The sequence below is a fragment of the Schistocerca serialis genome, chromosome 7 (assembly GCF_023864345.2).
Source record: "Schistocerca serialis cubense isolate TAMUIC-IGC-003099 chromosome 7, iqSchSeri2.2, whole genome shotgun sequence".
Classification (NCBI taxonomy): Eukaryota; Metazoa; Arthropoda; class Insecta; order Orthoptera; family Acrididae; genus Schistocerca; species Schistocerca serialis.
Window position 1 is genome coordinate 148,399,134 of NC_064644.1, and position 25,860 is coordinate 148,424,993.

Consider the following 25,860-nt stretch of genomic DNA (forward strand, 5'->3'; position numbering starts at 1 on the left):
GCAGGTCGGGCTATCGGCCTAGTCCGCTAGGGAGGGAGGCAGAAAACGGTGCGCGCGTCACAGACGTCCTGGCGGTCGTTCAGGCAGCCTGTGTCCCCCGCACGCAGAACAATGGCTGGGATCAGGCAGCAGCCCCAGAACTCACGCCGCGCCGTGCAGCTATTGTAATCTCCGGCGCTCGGCGCACGCGGTGCCCGTTTTTTGGCGCGACCGGCAATAAACCTCCCGAAACCCCGGCTCCCGCAAACGCGTGACTAGCTCTGCGGGCCAGCAGTTTGTGAGCATGTGGCCACGCGCGTGCGCGTGCGCACGCACACTCACACACACACACACACACACACACACACACACACACACACACTCACAATCACATACACGTGTGCACAAGCCGACTGCCGCTCGCAGCGGTGGCTGGGCCGCGTTAAATCCACGCTTTATTTTTTATTTTCTGGTTTGTCTCTGTTTTATATTTGTGCACGACTTTTCGTCGTTAACAACGCGCTTTATCGCCGAGAGACCCTCGTACGTTTTGCTCCACTGTCTGTGCGCTGCTGAAGATGGAATAATCTTCATTAAATACGACAGGCTGACTGTTGCGTTCCGCAGTGCAGCGAAAGGCGGAACTGAATAGTGGCAACAGCGAGGCCACAGATTTAGATGTTACGAACAATTCTCTAAACACGCAATGCCACACAATTATTTCCTACGCGGAATTCACTTTACTTGCTGCGTACTCGCAACTATAATTTGCAAGGTTCCAACACTTTTTTTTCGTGCGCAAAACAAATATTTCAGGACGGAGTCATAACTTTGTTGTTATGTTATAATTAATTAATATAAATGATTTCAAGCGTAATAGTTCTTTAACGGCTGTTAGTGCTCTTTGAAAGTGTCTGCCCCTCCCTGTTATAATATGCTTTAAAAATAAAGTGTCTGTCTGTAGGTCGGTCCAAGAAAAAGGCTGACAATTAAAATTACCTCGTTAATTCCTGGGAGGGGTTACTCAATGAAAAACTAAGTGCTTGTCACAGAATGAAGCAAGTTATGTGGATCCACCACCAGTGAAACAAAACACATAACTAGGTACTATTAAGTCGATACAGAAATGAAATGGAAAGTAGGTAGACGTTACGTCACAGATCACATCGCACAATTAGCGTAAGTACACTACTGGCCATAAAAATTGCTACACCAAGAAGAAATGCAGATGATAAACGGGTATTCATTGGACAAATATATTATACTAGAACTGACATGTGATTACATTGTCACGCCATTTGGGTGCATAGATCATGAGAAATCAGTACCCAGAACAACCACCTCCGGCCGTAATAACGGCCTTGATACGCCTGGGCATTGAGTCAAACAGACCTTGGATGGCGTGTAAGGGTACAGTTGCCCATGCAGTTTGAACACGATACCACAGTTCATAAAGAGTAGTGACTGGCGTATTGTGACAAGACAGTTGCACGGCCACCATTGACCAGACGTTTTCAATTGGTGAGAGATCTGGAGAATGTATTGGCCAGGGCAGCAGTCGAACATTTTCTGTATCCAGATAGGCCCGTACAGGACCTGTAACATACGAGGCCGTTGGGATCCAGCACATCGTTCCGTATTATCCTCCTGAACCCACCGATTCCATATTCTGCTAACAGTCATTAGATCTGGACCAACGCGAGCAGCACTGTCGCGATACGATAAACCGCAATCGCGATAGGCTACAATCCGACCCATATCAAAGTCGGGAACGTGATGGTACGCATTTCTCCTCCTTACACGAGACGTTTCACCAGGTAACGCCGGTCAACTGCTATTTGTGTATGAGAAATCGGTTGGAAACTTTCCTCATGTCAGAACGTTGCAGGTGTCGCCACCGGCGCCAACCTTGTGTGAATGCCCTGAAAAGCTCATCATTTGCATATCATAGCATCTTGTTCCTGTCGGTTAAATTTCGCGTCTGTAGCACGTCATCTTCGTGGTGTAGCAATTTTAATGGCCAGTAGTGTAATAGCAAAGTAACTGGAATAGGTCCCAGTAAGGCTGAATAGTTGCGTAAAAATTAATGCTGCTATAAAATATGCGAGCACCTCTGCGTTTCTCATATGCTTTAATCTAATGCTTGGCCTCTGCACACAATGAAAATACATCACACTGAAGCAACATTTTAAAAATGCAGCTGGTTGTATTTAAGAGTTGCTTACACATAGAGAAGTTGTAGGAATTTGGGATCTCAAAATTTAAGTTAAGGACCTCGACCAATTACATTTATTTGCTCCGTTTAACTAAATAATCGACAACAGAATAACACAGAGTACTGTTAAAAATTAACTGAAGGAAAAATGGCAATAGGCATTATAGGACTTGCATTTTCTGGAAGACAACAGGAATAAAGGGAAATAAGATTTCGTCACCTGGGTGGCTGGAAAATTCTAAATAAACGACACAAGTACACTAAGCGCCAAGGAAACTGGGATATGCATGTCTATTTAAACTCAGAGATACGAAAACAGGCAGAATACGGCGCTGCCGACGGCACCGCCTACATAACAAGTGTCGGGTTGAGTTGTTAGCTCGGTTACTACTCCTCCAATGGCAGATTATGAAGAATTATGTCAGTTTGAACGTGGGATTATCGTCGGCACACGGGCTATGGGACACAGTATCTCCGAGGTAGCGATGAAATGGGGATTTTTTCGTTTGAACATTTCAATTGTGCACCATGATTATCAGGAATCAGGTAAATCATCGAATGTCCGACATCGCTGCCGCCGGATAAATATGCTGCACATGTGAGACCAACGACGACCGAAGAGAATCATTCAACGTGGCAGAAGTACAACCCTTCCAAAAACTGCTCCAGATTTCAATGCAGGGCCATCAACAAGTGTCAACGTGCGAGCCATTCAGCGAAGTATCGTGGATGTGGTCTTGCGGAATCGAAGGCCCACTCGCTTACATTTGATGACTGTAGGGCACATAGCTTTACTCCTCGCCTAGGCCCGTCGACACCAATATTGGGTTTTGATGAGCAGAAACAGATTCCTTGGTTGGAAGAGTCACGTTTCAAATTGTATGGATCGAATGGACTTATACGGACTGGAGACAACCTCATTAATCCATGGACTTAGCATGTCAGCAGGGGACGGTTCAGTTTGGTGGAGGATCTGTAATTGTGTGGGGCGTGTAGGCCTATGCGACACACCACACGTCCAGAATTTTTACAGAATGGCTCCAGGTACACTCTTCTGAGTTTAATCACTTCCGCTGGCCACCAAACTCCCCAGACATGAACATTACTAAGCATACCTGGGATGCCTGGCAATGTTTTGGTCAGAAGAGATCTTAAAACCCTAATACTGTTAAGGATTTATGGAGACCTGTGCAGGATTCAAAAATGGTTCAAATGGCTCTGAGCACTATGGGACTTAATATCTGAGGTCATCAGTCCCCTAGAACTTAGAACTACTTAAACCTAACTAGCGTAAGGACATCACACACATCCATGCCCGAGGCAGGATTCGAACCTTGCATGGGGGCTTAAATATATAAATATGAAATGCAAATTTTTTTTAAATTTTTTAGTAGCTGTATGTCCGATTACGAGGTCTCGTAAACGGTTGGCCCTGACTAGTATATGTACGCAATCTGACTGCATAGAATAACAACAAAGAATGAAAGAAAATATCCGTTAACACAATTAATTAATTAAGTCCCCAGCATCTATAAACCCTACGAAGCCAACAAAGCACAAGTGTAGCTGTTCTGTGTGTGGAAGTGTGATTCAACGTACACATCTGGCACGGTTCTTCTTCAATAAGACAAGAAATTTTAAATATCATTTACACTGAAGTAATTAAAAAATAGAAATACTATAATTGCGTAAGGAAGCCAGAATTACACTCTAATACAAGAACACAAGCCAGATTCTTTGTTGACTGAACCTGTAATGACGCATTATTCAGGACATTGAAATAATGAGAATAAAAAGAAAAGTAGTTTGTTACCGTCATTTATATTGATGAAAAGCACTCTAATCATTACAATATCTCCACACCGACTCGCTACTACCACATATCAACAAGAACTCCCTACTGCCACATCTCGACAAGCACTCTTCACTACGACATCTCAGCAAGCACTCACTGCTACGAGTTCTCAACAAGCACTGCCCTCCGCTACTTCTCAATAATCACTGCCAGTGGAGGCGGCGAAACAAAACTCTCTGGCGCTGTGGCTCAGTGTAGCCACCTTTCATATGCCCTTCCTCCACGGGCTAGCATTTGATGGAATTTTTGCCAACATTGGTGGTGAAAATACTACCAAATTCGCCAAAAAAATACAGACAAAAATAAAAGATAATATTAATACGTAAATATCACATAATTAGATAAAATTTTTTGGCTTTGCACTGACCTTTCAATAACCTAATATATTAAATACTGTAGGCATTACAAATTCTTACATACATGTGGCTTTTCATAATAGTTTACACAATACACAAAAAATCAGTTTATACAAATGTTCACATAAAATACTTTTAATTATTCAAAAAAAAAACAAATAGTTGAAAGTTTCAGCAGCAGCACCCAGCAATGGTCAACAGGTGCAAACACCAACAAGTGACATCATTTTAGTAAAAGCAGTTCCATCTGTGGCACCCAGTAATGTTGAACAGGTACACACAGCAACAAGTCACATTTCTCAGCAGAAGCAGTTCCATTAGTGGCACCCAGCAATGTTGAACAGGTACACACGGCAACAAGTCACATTTCTCAGCAGAAGCAGTTCCATTAGTGGCACCCAACAATGTTGAACAGGTGCAGACACCAACAAGTGACATTACTTCAGTACAAGCAGACCATCAGTGGCACCCAGCAATGTTGATCAGGTGGAGACTGCAACAAGTGACATTACTTCAGAAGAAGCAGTTCATCAGTGGCACCCAGTAATGTTGAGCAGGTTCACACAGCAACAAGTCACATTATTTCAGTAAAAAACAGTCCATCAGTGGCACCCAGCAATGTTGAACAGGTGCAGAAACCAACAAGTGACATTATTTCAGTAGAAGCAGTTCATCAGTGGCACCCAGTAATGTTGAGCAGGTGCAGACCCCAACAAGTGACATTATTTCAGTACAAGCAGTCCATCAGTGACACCCAGTAATGTTGAGCAGGTGCAGACACCAACAAGTGACATTATCTCAGTAGAAGCAGTTCATCAGTGGCACCTAGCAATGTTGAACAGGTACACACAGCAACAAGTGACATTATTTCAGTAAAAGCAGTCCATCAGTTGCACCTAGCAATGATGAGCAGGTCCAGAGAGCAGTCCATAATATTCACTATCACTGATCACACTGTTCATCAGAGTTTATAAGCAGAAATTAAACATGTCCTAGTGGCACCAATCATGTAGAAAAAGTACAAGTAACTGTCCATAATATTCACTATCCTAATCACACAGTTCATCAGGAGAAATTAATCATTTCTAAGTGGCACCCATTATGTTGAAAAAGTGCAGGTAACAGTCCATAATATTCACTATCACTAATCACACAGTTCATCAGCAGAAATTAAACATTTCTAAGTGTCACACATCAATGTTGAACAAGTGCAGGTAACAGTTCATAATATTCACCATCACTAATCAGACAGTTCAGGCACGAACAATAGTTTGAATGCACATTGTAATGGATCTGGGAGATGTTATTTTTTTACCATATTTGTCGATACCGAATTGTAAATGTTTTCTTATATTTTGTCAGAATTTATTATAATTTGTCTTATTATATGTTAATTTACTTCTGTTTTTGAGAGTGAAAGCATATTGATTACTATTAGAAAATGTATCGAAGAATAGCAAAGAGACTAATAACAAGTGGAAACTTGGGTATTGTGTAAAATATCTTTGACGTTGGAGTCGTCTTTGACTATAGTCAGTCGGCAGCTAACTCTTGGTGTGTGTTGATGGAAGAACAATGTGAAGGTCGCAGTCATAAATAATTTTGAATTATGTTACTATTATTTTTGTATTAACTAAAAAGAAGAAACTACATTTGAAGAAACTGTATTTGAAACACCAAAATGAGAGAAACACGTTGAACCACATCATTTCTGCAGCTGACATAGATGCATTGTGGAATCATACTTAGACAACTGAAGCCAAGACTAATATCGCCTTGCAAACTTCTAACGGAAAAGGTACTGTCACGAAATACGGCAAATTTAAGTAAATAAAAAATAGTGACCATATTTTCAACTTGTGTCTTAGCCAGGAAGCCATATTTCAACTGGGGGCTCAGCCGGGATGCCATATTTCAACCGGGGACTGCAGCCGGGATATTGTGTTCACGAGATCTTCAACAGTGCTACGAGGAAGAAAATTTTTGTGTGTTAATACCAGTTTCTTCAGAATGTGTGTTACAGCGTTTGTGTTCATCGGGAAGTAAAAGTTTTGGAGAAGAAATGTTTCGGCAAAAAATATTATTTTCGACAGAAGAAAATACTTCAAGAATTTTGGTCAACAATCATATGGATGGAAAACGTGGTTTTGCAACAGTAGAAGAGTGTTCCAGATAAGTCACGAAACCCTCGTATTTTGTTAGACAATATTTTTATCTTGTTTTGTATTGTTGTGTATAAATTTTTGTTCTTCACAATGACTTATGAGATTTTCGAGAGTATTGTGCCTAAAGTAGAAAGTAGTAATTTAATAGACTTCAAACATAAGGACAGGTCAAATGAAACAGAAAGAACCAATCAATTTGATTTAAAAAGTTTTCTTCTAAATTTCACGAAAGAAATTAAACAATCAGTTGACGACAATAAGACTTACTAGGATGAAAAAATTGATAACATTTTGTTGCAAATCCAAGCAGTCAATACCCAAGTGGGTGAGCTTCCGAACAGAGTTGGCAGTGTTGAGGAAAAAATTGAATCTGTGGAAGCAAAAGTAAATGAAATTGATGTTAAATTGAGCGGTGAAATTAATACTGTAAAAAATGGGTTACTGGTAGATAGGGAAATAAATTTAATTGATTTTAATGAGATAAAAGGGGAAATTAAAAATTTGGATGAGAATACAAAAGTTTTAGTAAAAAATGTAGAACAAAAAACTGACAATCGTTTGGTTACTCTAGAAGAAAAAGTAGAATGCAATGATTTAGAAAACAAAAAATCTGTCAAAGAACTTAGCGAAAAAATTGAAAGTTTTGACATCGAATTTCAAAGCAAAAATTACAATGTCAACACATGTAATCTTGTATCTAATATTCCAGTGAAGCACTTTTCGGTTGATGGACCCTTACATCCTGTTGATTTTATGCAGTATTGTAAGGATGTTTTTTACCTCACTCACCAGATGAAATAAAAATTAAATTTGTGAAAAAATTCTTGGAAGCGGAAGCTTTGACTTGGGCAAACCAGATTGTATATTTGGGGATGACCTTTTCAGAATTTGAATCGAAATTTCTGAAAAAATTTTGGGATGATCTTAAACAAACTAGAATCAAAAGTGAATTTTTGAATGGGCGAAACTATAGAGAATCAGATGGGAACATGAAACAATTTTGCAAAAGTGAACTTCTAAAACTTATTCATTTAACAAAACCTTTGAATGACTTGATCAAAATTGATACCTTAAAGAGAAGATTGCCATCAGCAATGCAGTTGAGTTTAGTTCATTGTCCTGATAGTAATGTAGAGCAGTTTCTCAATTATATTCAAAAGATGGTTAGGGTAACAACAAGAACACACAGTGGGTTTACTCAAAAAGGTAATGGTAAAAATTGGGGAAATGATAACTTTCAAAAAAGGGAACAAAACTATTATCATGGTGTCAGTCAAAATTCAGGGGGATATAACAATTTTGAAAAGAAGGACCATAATTTTTATCCAAAACCAGAACAACATTTTCGCGTTAATAATCAACAAAATAGAGAACACTTTAGGGATCAAATCACAGAAATTTTGATAGAGGTCAGTACAATAGAAACTACCAACAATCAGGTAATGTTTGGCATAGGAATGGGATCAGAAATGTTGATCAGAGACATTGGCAGAACCACAATCAGCAGTTCAAACAGGAACCGGAAATAAAAAACGAGTAGACGCCCCCTTGAAGGTCCGCAAGGTTGAGGCAGAATGTGAGCATGATGAAAGGACCAATGGATGTGACTATCATGAACCCAAACTGGACAGTTCCAAACCTAAGCTATCACATGAGGTCATTAGTTGTTACTTATTGAAGAAATTTCAAGAGGAAAATAATGATGATAAAGATAACATTTTCAGTACAGAAGAACATACAGTAGATAAAAGTAATTGTGATTCATTTAATTTAACAGAGTTTTACACTTGGGCAGAAAAGAACAACACTTTGTCAGATGATGCAATTTGTAGTAGTTCAGAGATGTGTGTGAATGAAAGAGAGAATGCATGCTGTGAGAATGAAAATGTTGGTGAAAGGGATCTGGTAACTTTAGAAAGGGGAAATAATATTTTGGGGAATAATTTGAATGTGTATGACCTGAATATGTGTAATGATAATGATGTTGTTGATAAAGTTGATAATGATGGTAATGGTATTGATGATGATGTTGAGGGAAGGTATTTCATTAGTTTAAATAGGGAGTTGGGTATACACATGGTTGAAAATGGATTAAATAGTGAGAATATTATAGAAATTCCCAGGGATGTTACCAGGATGAATAAAGCTCGCAAGCTGGATGTATGTGAAAGTGTGAATTTTGATTTTGTTGGTAAGAATCTGACTACACAAATAACGATGACACATGTATAACTTCTAACCTAAGTGAAACTTTTACAGATACTGATGATACACACACATTTCTTACGAATATATGGCTGAACAGTGAAACTATTTCTTTTGACAAGAACTTTAGAAAGATCCTTATTAATGTATGTGAAACTGTATGTCCTGAGTGGTGGAAAAAGATGAGATATTTTATTTTTGAAAAGCTGAAGGATAAGTACTTCAATAGTATACAATGTGATTTGGATGAAAATTCTTGGCTATTTGAGATAATAGAGAGTACTTATGACAATTTTGTGTCTTGCGCAAATTTTATAACTGTGACAAATAATACATGTAATGATATACCATATGATTCTGATAAGTATAGGTTTGGGAAAATTGAAAGTGATTTATTACATGAGGATACAGGTTCTGAGAAAAGTGATCAATTTTGCAGTCCTTATATAAAAGTTCAAATTGGGTCATGGATTGGTAAATATTTAATTGATACAGGAAGTGAGATCTTGGGAATATCTGAAAGGTTAAGCAAGGAATTGAAAGTGGGGAAAGATTATGTTGAATTGCCAGTTGTTGGGGTAAAGATAAAAGGTGCAACTGGGAAGAACAGTAAATTGGTAAAAAGCCAGGCTTTAGTGACATTTTTAATTGAAGGCAAGTTGTTCACACATGGATGTTTTGTAATTCAGGAATTTAATGAAGATTTTCTTTTGGGTATGAACTGGATAGTAAAAGTAAATACAGCATTTGATTGGGTTGGAAGAAAACTTTTGATAGAAACTAGTGAAAGGGAATACATTCAGACAAATTTTGTGAACACACTTGGTGATCAGAGTAATGGAAATTTTGACAGTATCAATTTACTAAATGAAAATAGACTGGAGAATATTGAAACTCATAGATTTGGTACTGATGAAGTTGAATTTGGGAATTTAGTAAATTTGAAAATATCAGAAACACAAAACTTATCTGGGGAGCAAAAACAACAGTTAGAAAATCTGCTGTGGGAATACAGTGATGTTTTCAGTGACATACCTGGTAGGGTAAAGGGTTATCAGTGTGAGCTTCAGGTAAAAGCTCATGAACCATTTTTCATAAAACCACACAGTATTGCAATATCAAAAAGACCTGCTGTTGAGAAAGAGCTGAAAAAGATGGAAGGATGTAATATAATAGAAAGGAGTACCAGTGCATATGATAATCCTCTAGTAGTAGTTTCGAAAAAAGATGGTGGAGTAAGACTGGTTTTGGACTCTAGACACTTAAATAAAATTTTGTTCAGACAGACAGACCATCCTGAAAATATTGATGAGTTACTCTATAAATTTACAGATATAAAATATATGTCAAGTTTTGATCTAACTTCGGGTTTTCATCAGGTACCACTTTCGGTTAATTCTAGAAAATCTACTGCTTTCTTGTACAATGGTAAGAGTTACCAATATTGTGTTGTGTCATTTGGGTTAAATTCTTCTGTTTCCGAATTTATAAGAGCTTTGGATCATGTACTGGGGCAAGAACTTGCCTCTAAACTGATAATTTATGTAGATGACATTTTGGTTACAGGGCAAAATTGGCAGGTACATTTTTTGATTTTGAAGTCAGTTTGTGAAAAACTTAGAAAAGGGGGGATGACAATGAAATTAGAGAAATGTAAATTTGCAGTTTCTGAATTAAAATTTTTGGGTCATGTTGTCACAATCAAGGGAATTTTGGCAGATCCAGAAAAAATTAAAGCAATTTCAGAAATTCCTATGACTAAAAAACAATTAAAGTCGTTCTTTGGGTTATGCGGTTATTACCGAAAACATATAAGTGATCAGAGTCTGAATGCACCATGTTTAAGTCAATTACTTAAGAAAAACACTGTTTCGGTTTGGGATAAAAGTTGTCAGGAAGAGTTTGGTAAAATTAAACAAGAGTTGAGGAAGCAACACTTATTACACAGACCTGATTTTAATTTACTATTTTGTTTGAAGACTGATAGCAGTAATTATGGGCTTGGAACAGAGTTATTTCAGAAAGAGTAGAGAATGGAGTTAAGATACATCGTACCATAGCATTTGCAAGCAGAATGTTGCTCAAGCATGAGAAAAGTCATAGAAAATCCACACCCTAATGCTTATCGTTTGGTGTATCCTAAGTCAAAGAAATTATTTGGTCTCAGGAATGTTGTCTCTTTAAAACTGTATAAACAGAAATCATAATTTCAAAATTTAAATAACCTATTATCATCTAAAACAAAAGTCCTCCACTGGAATACGCTTGTTAGAACAAAACTGCCTGTACAACCAAGTGTGTATATTTGCATGTATAAATTAATAATTTGAAGTCACATGTTATTGAAACTGATGAAAAACACTGTTGTAACAAAAAATGAGAGAAAGATTTATTTTTACTTAAAAAAAGTCTCCATAGTGAGCATTTCTGAATTTTTGTAATTTTTGGAAGCTAAGTCTTCCCTGTGGGTGAAGGCATGCCTGTGAGGACATGCATGCAAAGGTATAAGTTTCAAAACCAATTTTAGATAAAGCATCATGATATATGAGCAGTTTATTGTTGTTTATACTGATGTTGTGGGGAGCAAAAGTACTCTTCACAAGAATGTGACTTGTAGTAATATTGTAGTGGAGAGGAAAGTGTACATAAATAATTGCCAAAAAAAATTTAGATAACACTGATGTATCTTTAGCTGTACTAAAAGAAGAAAATTATAAGAAAAAAAATACAAAATTATAAAAACCATGAGTAAAAAAAAATTTAAAAAGAAAATCATAAGCAAAAAAAAAATATACAAAAAAGAAAACACTACACTATATATGTCCAGTATCATTTTTACTGTTACAATATGTAAGCATAATGAAATTAACATTAATATAAAAAAAATTAATTAAATCTTATTCTAGGAAATGAGTTTTACCTTCCTATTATTTTCAATCTGTATGTGAGAATATTTCTCATGTCTGTTTTATACCGTGTATATTTGTCATGTCAAATAATTTCTTTACTTGAATTTTTTTTGTGTATGAGATTGATGGGGAAGTATCATTGCAACAACAGCCAGTAACAAGTCCACAGACTCAAAGAGTCCCAATTTGGAAGAGGTTATCAGACTGCATTATTAGTGTACTAACTGTGTAATACAGATCCATCACTGAGTGTGGTCGGGATTTGGTTGTATATGTCTATAACAACAAAAGCCCGGGGGAGCAGTTGTAATGGATCTGGGAGATGTTATTTTTTTACAGTATTTGTCGATACCGAATTGTAAATGTTTTCCTATATTTTGTCAGAATTTATTATAATTTGTCTTATTGCATGTTAATTTACTTCTGTTGTTGAGAGTGAAAGCATATTGATTACTATTAGAAAATGTATCGAAGAATAGCAAAGAGACTGATAACAAGTGGAAACTTGTGAATTGTGTAAAATATCTTTGATGTTGGAGTCGTCTTTGACTATAGTCAGTTGGCAGCTAACTCTTGGTGTGTGTTGACGAAAGAACAATGTGAAGGTCGCAGTCATAAATAATTTTGAATTATGTTACTATTACTTTTGTATTAACTAAAAAGAAGAAACTACATTTGAAGAAACTGTATTTGAAACACCAAAATGAGAGAAACACGTTGAACCACGTCATTTCTGCAGCTGACATAGATGCATTGAGGAATCATACTTAGACAACTGAAGCCAAGACTAATATCGCCTTGCAAACGTCTAACGGAAAAGGTACTGTCACGAAATATGGCAAATTTATGTAAATAGAAAATAGTGACCATATTTTCAACTTGTGTCTTGGCCAGGAAGCCATATTTCAACAAACAAATGCTTTTACAAAATTATTCTCAATGCTCTTACACTCAACATACAAATTCTAGTAAACACACAAATGATATCAGATAATTGTCCTATTAACTATTACAAATACTCAAATATAAGTAAACCTATAATATTTATGGGTGTCAGTGCAAGCCACAACAAACAAATAAAATAATATTTAGGAGATAGGTGGGTAGGATTAGGAAAGGAAAACACACAAAACACACTCACTCATCTATCATCCAAATTAAGTACTACTGTGTAATTGAATAGTGTTAACTGTGTAAATGCAATTCTGTCAAAATTTGATGTTCATCATGTGTATCAAGTAGTAGTGGCAGCAATGTATAACAGTCAATAATAGTTAAGTCAACGTCACAGTCATCATGTCAAGACCAATGTTTGCCAAGCCAGATTAAAATGTACGGTTGCTGAACAACTGTCAGTGAGCCAAGATATGCAATTACTTCCTCTCTCCAAAAAAAAAAGTATATACTGCTTAGTGATTTAACAAAGTGTGTGTATTGACTATCTTCCTTCTACTTGAGTGTTCTAGTCTGCTATCTTCATCCTCCTTGTTCCATATAGACCAACAAAAAAAAATATGCACCTCACTTACTTTACCTCTTATCCACCATAACTCCAATAATCATCAGCATCACATAATCTCAATACTTCAATAATACCTCTTACGTTGATACATATAAATCTTATCATCAATATCATTTACCTTACCTCTTGTCCACCAAAACTCCAATAATCAGCAACTTCATATAATCTCAATACCTCAATAATACCTCTTCAATACGTCGACACATATAAACCTTATCGCCAATATCATTTCACTTCCATAACAACTCTTTCCTCTAGTCAGTCTCCTCGAACAAGTACAGACAAAATCCTAATGCAAACCTCATCATCCCATACAATCCGAAAACACACTGTCAACACACAACCTCTGTGTAACCCATCTGACCCAAATCTTCTACTCATTATAAATTATAAGATGGATTTTGGTTACCTTGTCCACCATTAAATAAAAGAAATGCATACATGACCTCTAACAGACTTAGTTCGAATAACTCTCAGTAATTAAGTACGATTACGGAGTGTGAATGATCATAATATTTCACAGTGTGTACACCACTTCAAGAATCATGGCAAACAGAAACAAACATGTGGAGTATTTCTTGTGTCAAGTGTCACTTCCTATTTCAATTGCTCACGAAAAATGCAGTGTAATAACTGTCAATGGTCTAAACCTAGTTTTGGTATGTCATGTCGTTAGCTTCCATCCTATCACCATAAGTTTATACAGCTTCCATAAAACCTCCAGCTCATGTGACTTCTATGAAGTTTCTTGTACTAATATCGTTTATGTCGAATTATAGAAGTCCATTTTCCTATCTTAAAAATATAAGGCACTGAGCATAAGCAAAACATGCGATAGCGAGTAAATATACTAGTAGAGAACAGAATGTCAACAAGTGGATGCAGCACAATCCCTACAACAAGGCTCTGCCAAGCGAACAATCTATAATTAATACAATAGTGTGACCTAAACTCTATGTTTCTACACAGTATATCAGCATTTCTATATACCAAATTAAAGAGTAGTTATGACAACAAACAGAAATGTATAAATATGCAATCCATACGCAGAGCAGCAAACATATATCTTACGTAATAAACAGGTCATTAGCATCATATCAGCATAAGCAAATAAATGTTCATACGTCATCTTAATAAGTAGACATGAAGGCGCAAGCAGATAAATCACAAAGTATAACTTACATACATATCAGCACAATTAATCAGGTGACAATTATAATTTAAATAAATAAGCACAGCAGACACATAATAAAAAAATATGACATCAGTGAAAAAGCATTGCAGCCAAGTGATGCAAAATAAATACAAATAACAACCCTGTTCATTAATAAAACATCGACAAAAATCAGCAAATGTACGCAAGCACGTCGCTTCACAAGTAAATTCATAGAACATGAAATTAGCACAAAGTATGAATCACGTAATTGCGAGCAGCAAATTACGTCTAAAGTACGTACCTAAGTGGAAATATGTTACCTGAAAAAATAAACTCAATTAATAGTTACCTTTTTAGTTTATTATTTTCTTCTTGGAAATTACATTCTTTCTGAAATTTTCTCGATAGCAAGACCTCTTAACGTCGGAGACACACATAATTTACCTGAAGTTCTTAAATATTTTATACAACCGTATCCTGTAAAATACTGAACGTTAATAACATAATTCATCAAGTCACTATACCTTTATACTGAATTTAGTTGGAGAAATTAGACTGTGTATTTGTTTACGGCTGTCAGTGCATTCGCACTGAGCGCGCGATCAGCTGTAGGCGCGTGGCGTAGGAAGCAATTGTTTGCGGTCAACGACTGCCTTGTGCGGCGTGCAGACTTGACTGTTGCTTTGAGTATATGCCGCCGCCAAAACACAGCGCGGAATCCTTGTATTCTCTGCATGTTTACGTAAACTGTTGGTTTCTCGAAAGTATGTCATTCCAAAAAAATTTTAACGTTAGATATATGATGTATTCCCTTAGAGCGTCGTGATTTAAGAGTTTCTACTTCAACAGTGTTATCATGTATAATTTTGCGAACTCTATATGGACCGTTATAAAGCAGAACAAATTTGCGACACAAGCCCTTTCCTTTGTGAGACAAACGATGAGAGTTAATTAACACCTTTTGACCAACTGAAAAGATTTTTAAACGACTAGGACGCTTAGCTGATTTCTCTCTTCTAGCAGCCGCAGATGCAATATTTTGTAGAGCAAGGTTGACAACTTCAGAATGCCGCAGTTTCCGTGAAGGCGGAAAAGGAAAAATTTCAAATATGCGATTTGTCTGCGCTTTGTTTTTTAATATCAGTATAGGCGGCAAAGAAGTTGAGTCATTAGGAAGTTCATTCAGAATGTTTTGAAAAATATGAAGATACTGATCCCACGTTCTGTGATTCTGATGACAATAAAGACGACACAATTTATTGATTTCCTTCATCCATCTCTCTGAAGCGTTAGATTGAGGGTGAAAAAGTGAAATGAAAATTGGTTTAATTTTACGACGCCGTAGAGTACGAAGCCGAATTTTAGAACGAAACTGTGATCCATTATCTGATATTACCTTATCAACATGACCCACTTCTTTAAGGAAATGTTTAATGAAAGCGTTAGATACAGAACGATCCATTGCTTTGCGTAAAGGTGTAAAACACACATATTTTGATGTCAACTTCACTGCTACGAAAATGTACGCAAAACCATTAGTAGAACGAACCACTGGACCGAACAAATCGACTGCAGCCATGTCCTTTAATTTCGCTGGAATGATAGGAAACAACGGTGCTCTGTGAGAGATTGTTGGCGGCTTAGCCTTTTGACATAATTTACATTTGGCAAGAACAGATCGAATACGTTTTTCCATATTACTGAAGTAGCAATTTTCTCGTAATTTATGAAAGCATTTTCTGGGACGAAAGTGTGCATATCTGAAATGTGGGTACCAAATCAGCTTTTTAACCCACTCATCAGGAATACAAACTAACCAAACAGAGTTGTCGACCGATTTTCGTTTAAAAAGAATGTCATTGCGAACTAAATAATGCTGTGTAATCGCTACGCTTTCCTTTCTCCTCCACTTCTCCTTAATGTCCTTCCACATTGGATCCTTATTTTGCTCCTTAGCGATATCCTGGAGCGAAGACGAAATAAAGTTCTCAAACGCAACACCTTGAATATACATCAAACAATAATTGTTTTCTATGCAGTCCTCTTCAGCACTTTCTTTCAAACCCATAGGTGCACGTGAGAAAGCATCAGCAACAATATTTGAAGAACCCTGTACGTAAACAATACTAAAATCAAATTCCTGTAGGTACAACGCCCATCGTGACAATCTGCCATGAGTTAATTTTGTCGACATAACAAATTCCAGAGCTCGATGATCGGTGTAAACCTTAGTATGTCTGCCATACAAAAATATGCGAAATTTTGTGAAAGCCCAAACAACAGCCAAAGCTTCAAGTTCCGTAATCGAATAATTCTTTTCTGATTTAGAGAGAACACGACTTCCAAATGCAATAGTTTTCTGTACTACAACGCCGTTTTCTTCTATCTCTTGAAATAAATGTGCACCTAATCCTTTGTGTGATGAGTCCGTCGCCAAACAAAAATCTTTAGATAAATCCGGATGTGAAAGAAGTGGAGCAGCAACTAAAGCATCACGAAGTTGTTCAAATTCTGGTTGAGCTTCCTCATCCCAACACCAATTAGAATTCTTTCCGGATAGTTCACATAAACGAGGTGTGGCCAAATCGTCCAATTTAACAAAGCGTCTAAGAAAATTACAGACACCAAGGAAACTACGAACATCACGTTTTGTGGTAGGAACAGCATAATTACGAATAGCATCTAGTTTCTCTGAATCAGGAAGAATACCTTCTGTAGAAATAATGTGACCGAGAAATTTCACCTGAGAACGACCAAATTCAGATTTTTCTAAGTTCACTGTAATGCAAAAATACGTAATAATGAATCCAAAATTTTGTTGTGCTCACTCCAAGAACGTTTAGCAGTAAGAATGTCGTCAACATATAAAGTAATATTGTCACGAAGATAAACAGGTAAAATTTCATTTAAGCTACGAATGAATGCTGCTGAAGATACAGTAAGTCCAAACGGTAATTTCCGAAACTGGTAACAGTTACCAAAGGCTAAAGAGGCAGTATATTTTCTACAATCAGGGTGGAGTTCTATTTGCCAAAAACTTGCGCGCATATCAATCGTGGATAAGACTTTAATTCCATGGAAATGTTGAAGAAGTTCATCTAAATTTTGTGGGCGGTCAGTTTCAGGAATGATGATATTATTTATCTGTCTGGAATCCAGAACCAAACGAATTGACCCATCCTTTTTAAGAACAACGTGTAATGGGCTAGTATAAGGACTGACTGCAGGCTCAATAATGCCTTGATCTATCATGTATTGAAGTTCACTCTTAACCTTGTCTCTGTAAGCCAAAGGAATAGCGTACGTTTTCCCGCGAAATAGTGTGTGTTCTTTTACTTTAAATAAATATTGTAGGCCTTGTATAGTTCCTGTGTGATGACTAAATACTGTAGCATGTGAAGTCAAAACGTGGTGCAGCTCTTCTCTTGCAACGTCATCTGGCACTTCAGCTTTCTTAACCTTTTCATTAATTAATTCTTCGCTATCAATTATATCATCCATCGCGTCTCTGTATCTATTGTCATTGTCATGAATAAACACACTGTCGTCATAATGCTCAACGAAAACATCAGAAGTAAGAAACCTTAAACATTTTGTATCTGATTCAGATCTTGTTAAACACTCGAAAAATTTCAAACATTTCGGCATTCCGGCAACAGTCAAATTCACACTTCCTTCTTTAAAGTTCAAAATTGCCTTATGTGTGTTAAGAAACTCCATACTTAATATAATCTGTGTACTGAGTAATGGAACAATAATAAAATTAGCAGAAAATTTGTATCCTTGACAAATGAAATTTAGGTTGGTTTGTTGTTTAACTTCCACACTTTTTCCAGAAATCGCTCCTCGAATTGTAGTTTTAGAAACAGGTAACACAGGACAAGCAATAGTTCTTACACATATACGAAAAACTGATTCACTAATGACATTCAGTGGGCTCCCAGAATCTAAAACTGCAGTGAACTTATTCTTACCCACACATACTTCAATAACAGGATGTAAAAATGCGTCTACATTATTTTCCTTTTCGTCTAGCAAAATGTCTCTCGTATCTTCCAGGTGTACGTAGTGTAAAATCGTAGTGTCATTACTTTCTGAACCGTCTATATCGCTGCCAGAAGCCGAAGCTGCAAGTCATTGTCGATTGTTTGCGTCACGTCTTTGATTATTCGTGTCATTTCGCTGATCAATGTCTACTATTTGCACTTGTCTCCGTCACGTGGAGGATGCCAATTAGGTCCTTCCTGTCTGTTAGATGCAAATTCTTGGTTGTGTCTGTTATTAAAAGTTCTGTTTTCCTGTCTGTCTGCATAACTACTTCTTGTGTAAATTCGACTGTCACTTCTGAAATTACTGTTAGGTCTACTGCCCTGGTTATTTCTGTATTAAGAATTTCTATTATTGTATGAATAATTTCTGTGTTGATGATACCGATTACTGTTTCCGTATGATTGATCATTCCGGTAGGAATTACCGTTATTATAATAGTCTGTGTAATTTCTGTTAGAACGTCTGTTATTGTCATAAGGCTGGTATCTATTGTCTTGTCTGTTACGTCTGTCATTCTCAAAATTACTCATATAACGCCCGTTCCGATCACTATCTCTTTTCCCTGAAAATCTATTGTAATTACTGTTACTGAAAAAGTTACAAGAAGTCCCGTCGTCGTTGTCATACTCAAGTTCTTGCAACAAAGTCATAAAAGTCTCAATGTCGTTTTTAAATCTTCCGGCTAAAGCAATTTGTCTTATGGATTGTGGCAGCTTAGTTAAACAAATGCGAGTTAATTCAGTCGGGCTATAAGGGTTGGAAATGAACTGATTCTTTCGAATCATGTCTTCAAAATATTCTGCTGGCGTGCGGAACTTAGACTGTTTGAAATTACGCTGCATAATAAGACTATTTTTGACTCTGTCTTGCGTGTTTTCGGACCAATATGCCGATAGAAATGCATGATAAAAATCATTTAGATTATTACAATCTCTAATGAGTGCGCGCATCCGCGTCACCGGTTCGTTTTCTAAATATCCACACATAAATTCCAGTTTGTGACTTAGTGGCCAATTTGGTGGGAATGCGTACATAAATTGATCTAACCATGAACATGGATGTATGTCATTCTTAGAATTGCGGAAGATCTTAAATTTCCGAACAGTCAAAAAGTGTTTATAGTCAAAGTTTTCGCCTCGTGGCGACAAAGACCTACCGCGTCTGTCCCAGTCACAATGACGATTATTGTTAAATTCACGCGCCTGGCGCTCTCTTGTTGCATCCCGTAAATGAAACAAATTATTTTCTTCAAACCCCTCTGGTATCTGTGATTCTAAATTTCTTTTGTTGTCTTTTCCTACGATTTCGCCTTCGATTTGTTTGACTTGCTTTTGTAATGCTTCAAATTCCCATTTGACGCGTTCATTAAATTTTCCCTGATTTTCAACATGCTTATTTATACTCTGGTACTCTTCGGTTTCTGCAAATGGTAATGGAGCTGTATCATCTGAATCTCTATCCCCATTTAAACTAAGACTTGTCAATTTATCTGAAATCTCCTCAACTCTTTCCGATAAGTCACCTATTTTTTCTTTCTGTTTATTTACGTCTTCCGTAAATGTCGCGACTCGGGTTTCAGTACTGACACATTTAGTAGTTAACTGTTCATATTGTTGTGTTAGATTATTTATTCTGTCATTTGGTACGGATTCCTCGATTCTCTCAGATATTTCTTCCTTATCGTGTGCACGTTGTAAATTTAACTCTGAAAATTTTTGTACTATCACGCGATCTCTTTCTTCCTGTTCCCTACCCTGTTCCCTTTGTCTAATCTCTACTGCAATTAGTCTATTATTGTGAGAATTCAAAATCGGTTGTACTTCATCTCTGATTTCTTTCTTTAATTCATCTTTCATATTTTTGAGACATGTCCCTATTCGTGAGTCTAACCGTGTTTCCATTGTTTCCATCTCTGTTTTAATTGTTCCTATTTGTGATCCTACTGTTTTTAATTCAGATCTTAACTGTGATTCCATTGTTCCCATATCAGTTATTTATTCAGATCCCAAAGTTCCCATCTCGGTTTTAATTGTTCCTATTTGTGATCCCAGTGAGTCTAACCGTGTTTCCATTGTTCCCCCATCTGTTTTTAATTCAGATCGTAAAGTTCCCATCTGTGATCCCAAATGTAATATAGCACCCATCAACTGCTCCATATTAGCCGGTTCGAAATTCTTTTCGCCCCTAACATTTCCCGCAAAACTTACTTCCTTCTGCATAGCCATAAAGCTATCTGTGTTCGATACTATTTCAGAATCTTCTATCGTTAATCTCGTATTCTGTGAATTTTCTGATTGAGAAAAATTTTGAAATGGTTCCGGACTATTTTCCCGACTTATTACATTGTTTTCCACTTCATTATTCATCACACTGTTCTCCTGTGTTGGCGAGTTCGCCATGTCAACAATTTCGTCATTCTGACTATCCATCGTTTTTGCCATTTTCATCGATCGTGTAATCATTTACAAAACATACAAAACTCGTCACTGTACGAAAATTACACACAATGACTCTTTATCTCCAACAATACCATTCACACGAAATGTTTCCCTCAAACACGATTAACGAACAATTGAAATAATTGCACTAAATTGTCAAACGCGTATACAAGACAACAAAATTAAATTCTGGAAAAAAATACCATTAGAAGAATGACAATTACCAAATCTACACATGCAAAATAGACTACAATTACTAAAGTAGAAATTAGTACAACAATACTACTGTCTACTATTTTTACAATCAGAAGAATTCCAAGGGACGATTCGAAGCAGCGGTCGCCACGTGCATGTGGTCTTAATTATTAAATTTGAAAATCACTTTTTATTTTTCGTAGCTGTATGTCCGATTACGCTGTGTCTCGTAAACGGTTGGCCTTGACTAGTATTATTACGCAATCTGACTGCATAGAACAACAACAAAGAATGAAATGAAAATTTTCGTTAACACAATTAATTAATTAAGTCCACAGCAACTACAAAACCTACGAAACCAAAGCACAAGTATAACTGTTCTGTGTGTGGAAGTATGACTCAACGTACACATCTGGCACGGTTCCTCTTCAATAAGACAAGAAATTTCAAATACCATTTATACTGACGTGATAAAAAAATTAGAAATACTATAATTGCGCAAGAAAACCAGAATTACACTCTAATACAAGAACACAAGCCAGATGCTTTGTTGACTGAACCTGTAATGACGCATTATTCAGGACATTGAAATAATGAGAAAAAAAAGAAAAGTTGTTTGTTACCTTCATTTATATTGATAAAAAGCACTCTAATCATTACAATATCTCCACACCGACTCGCTACTACCACATATCAACAAGAACTCCCTACTGCCACATCTCGACAGGCATTCTTCACTACGACATCTCAGCAAGCACTCACTGCTACGAGTTCTCAACAAGCACTGCCCTCCGCTACTTCTCAATAATCACTGCCAGTGGAGGCGGCGAAACAAAACTCTCTGGCGCTGTGGCTCAGTGTAGCCACCTTTCAACCTGCGACCGTTGCGGTCCAGACTGAAGCGCCTAGAACCGCTCGGCCACATCGGCCGGCCAGGATTCACGGTGTCAGTTCCATCTAATGCCACGATCCATCGTTAAATGCAACAATAAATACGACGACGCTGGTCAGATTTATATAACGTATTTCTCGTAGAGGAGACGGGTGAATTACCTGTAAGGTGCGTGATAGAGCTGGGTTGCTAATGGACAGAAATGTCTGCTGTTTACCACACTAGGCGTGGGTACAGACGCATGGAGTAAAGTTTCTTTTCTTCTTCGTCTTTTTTTTTTTTTATTTTTCACCAGTTTTCTGACTGATTTGGTGTGGCCCAGCACGAATTCCTCACCTGTGTCAAACTTTTCAGAGTAGCATCTGCAAAGTAGGCCCTCAATTATTTGCTAGAGGTATTCCATTCTCTTCCACTACAGTTTTTACTCTCTACCGCTCTCCCTAGCAGCATGGAAGTCATTCCCTTATATCTTAACAGATGTCCAATCACCATGTCCGTTCTTCTTCTTAATGTTTTCCATATACTCCTACATTTGCCGATTCTGCAGAGAACCTCCTCATTCTTACCCTCATCCGTCCACCTAGTTCTCAACGTTCTTCTGTAGCACATTTCAAATGCTTCTATTCTTTTCTGTTCCGGTTTTTCCGAAGACCATGTTTCACTACCATACAATCCTGTGCTCCAAACCTACATTCTCAGAAATTTTGCCTCTAATTAACTCCAATGTTTGGTACTAGTAGACTGCTCTTGGATAGGATTGCCGTTTTTGCCAGTGCTAGTCTGCGTTTCATGTCCTCATGTGTTATTTTGCTGCCTAGGTAGAAGAATTCCTTAAACTTCATCTACTTCATGATAATCAATTTTGATGTTAAGTTTCGCGCTGTTCTCACATCTGCTGATTCTTATTACTTTCGTCTTTATTGTACTTACTATCAGTCCAATAGCTGTACTCAACAGACTGTTCATTCTACTTTTGAACCTCTGTTTTATTTCCGTCATTGCTTCTTCAGTGTGTAGATTAAACAGTACAGGCAAAAGACTACATCCCTGTCTCACAGCCTTTTTAATCCGAGCACTTCGTTCTTGTTTTTTCCGACGTTATATATATATATATATATAATCGACATACTGGCCAAAAAGAAAAAAATATATTGGCTCCACATTGTAAATATACTGCCAGTTTTAGAGCTGTGTCCACCTCGACAGCGGCCAAACATGGCGATGTGGTGAGCATTTGGTAGTGGCGCTGACCCATGCTCCGGGCAGTGTTCCCGGTGGATGCCTGCTTTAAGGGCTCATGTGCACGTGAAAGCGATAATATCATTTTTTCGCGCTGTCAAAGGCAGGTTACGAAGCGCTATTGATAAACAATATGTAGTTGAGGTGAAAAAGCAGCAAATGTTTTATTATTGTACTTCATCTCTGACTCCTCTCACGCCTCTGGTGGCACTCAGATTATCTTTTTCTGTACGGACGCATTTGTCATTGCTCCGTAACTCCAGACATTCTGTTACGTACTGAACATAGGCATATTGAAAGAGGCTCATCGACGTACCCATTTATATTAATATCCTGCCATGGAATATTTATTGCTTGTATGTAAGTGGTTATTCATAATTTATGTGATTTATGGAAAACGAATTTTTTAATCTCTATGTCTGTTTGCATTTTATTAGTTTTAATACTGACGTAAGCGGCTGCGACATGACAGAGGTTTGTGTGTAATACAATGGAAAATTATAAAGTCCTAGCATAAAAGAACAATAAATCAATCTTCACGGTAATTTCACTGCAAGAAGTCTAATACATTTCACACGGTAATAAAAAAATACTTAGCAAACACCCGACCTCAGCCACCAATACCATTGTTCGCAGACAATGTGTGAGGAAGTTACATTGTTCAATCTTACTTCGTAATATTACTAATTATCTGATCTGTATTCTCATCCTCACACGCAGAAGAATATTATTATTTATATTGTCGACTGTGTGTTAGGACTTTTTTACATGTATTATACCACCTGGTCTCTTTTCCATGACAAATAACAACAACCATAGGAACAATTACCAACCATTATTTGGAAAACAATCAAGGAATCCCGGATATAGTCTGGCTGAAATTGCAACCTGCATATCCAAATACCAGATCACGGTAAGTCGCAGCATAAGCGCATTTGCATTCAGTTTGCATTGTGCACAATCAATCTTTAGATTCAGTGATAAATTCATTCAAAATTGAGATTCATTTGATTTTATTTCATTTTCTTACAATTCATGAGTGCATCGAAATTATGACAATAGTTATCAACTTAAACAATACATTCTTTTCAATATACAAAATGGCCGTATTCAACTTCATTTCATATAACATGGCAATAAGCCAGCACGTTTGAAATTTTGCGTGTAAGAATTTAGTTTCATTTATTCATATGAACGGGATCAGTGATTTCATTATAGGGATTACACACAAAGTTAACACACTTACAGATTTAATTACTTTCTTTTGGCATTTTTCATTATGATCAAAACCTGTATGGAACAACAATTAGATAACGTGAATACCGATACAGACGCGAACATCGACACCTACGACAACACCACGAACAACCAAACACAAAATCAGATTGTGACAGAAAATATTTTCATTTCTTTGCGCTCAACTTCCGAAGGATCAAATTCCAAACAAAACGTGCACTTACACGCCTCAGCTAATAACGCGGTGGGGGCAGCGCCAACCTCCAACACAAATTTTATCGCAAAATTGAACACGATCATGAAAGGTATTTACGACGCAAATGAAAAACAAAAATGACGAACGCGTTTCGCATTTTAGGAAAGGCAATGCAAACCGTCTAACAAAGACCGAAGAAATACTGACGCAATTACTTGACAACATTAACAGTCGTTTGACAGAGCAAATAAACGACTTGTTGGAGACATTCTCAGAGCTTCCTTTGTAGCAACATCAGACATTATCACATGTCAATGCAGTCAAACATCAGGTAAACGTCCTAGTCACAGTCTGTGAAAATATGGTTACTCAGAATAAGACCAATACTCGTATAAACGAAGAAATACACACCAGAGTGAAGGATGTTGAATGTAAACTGAATGAGGTACACTCACATATACTCGACACTGTACAGAAAGTAACTGATACACACTTTGCAAACTTCAGTGAACAATTTCGGACTTGAACAGCACAGAAGGATAAAGATTTCGGTACATGTTTGAATGAGAAATTTCCAGCTGTAGTGCAAGACACAGTGATTGATTATGTGACGAAAAAGAAACAGGCGATCGACCACACAGTACAATAAATATCTGAACAGACACATACACACAATCCTTCATCTACACAAAAGTCTGATACACGAAAACACAACACCACAAGATTTGGTAACGAAGAACTTTATCGTCATGAGTCGTAGCACACAGGAACACCGAATATTAACAATGACACGAATCAACACATGACCACAGAATACAATTACAATTACTGCTCAGAAGACATACATTTACAAGAACACTATACATTCTCAGATCGCAGTGAACGCAATGCCTGTCAGGAAGAGGAAAGTCTGCTTAAAAACAGGAAGTTTCAACCCTCTGTTCCAGGAAAGAATACCATACACCCTGTGACATTCCTCAAAACATTAAAAAATGACTTTCCTCGCTCTTGGAGCGATAGAAAGAAAATATACCACACCGTTGATGAGGTTGATGGCGAAGCTGCCGTCTGGGCATACAAAGAGAGTGACAAGATAAATGTAACACATACGAGCAATTCGAAAATGCATTCGTGAATAGATACTGGTCAGAGACTGTTTGGGGACGCATTAGGAAAGAAGTAATGGAACCTGAGTACTTCTACTCAAAAAACGGACCACTGAGACCATACTTTGAGAAATATGTCAGCATGA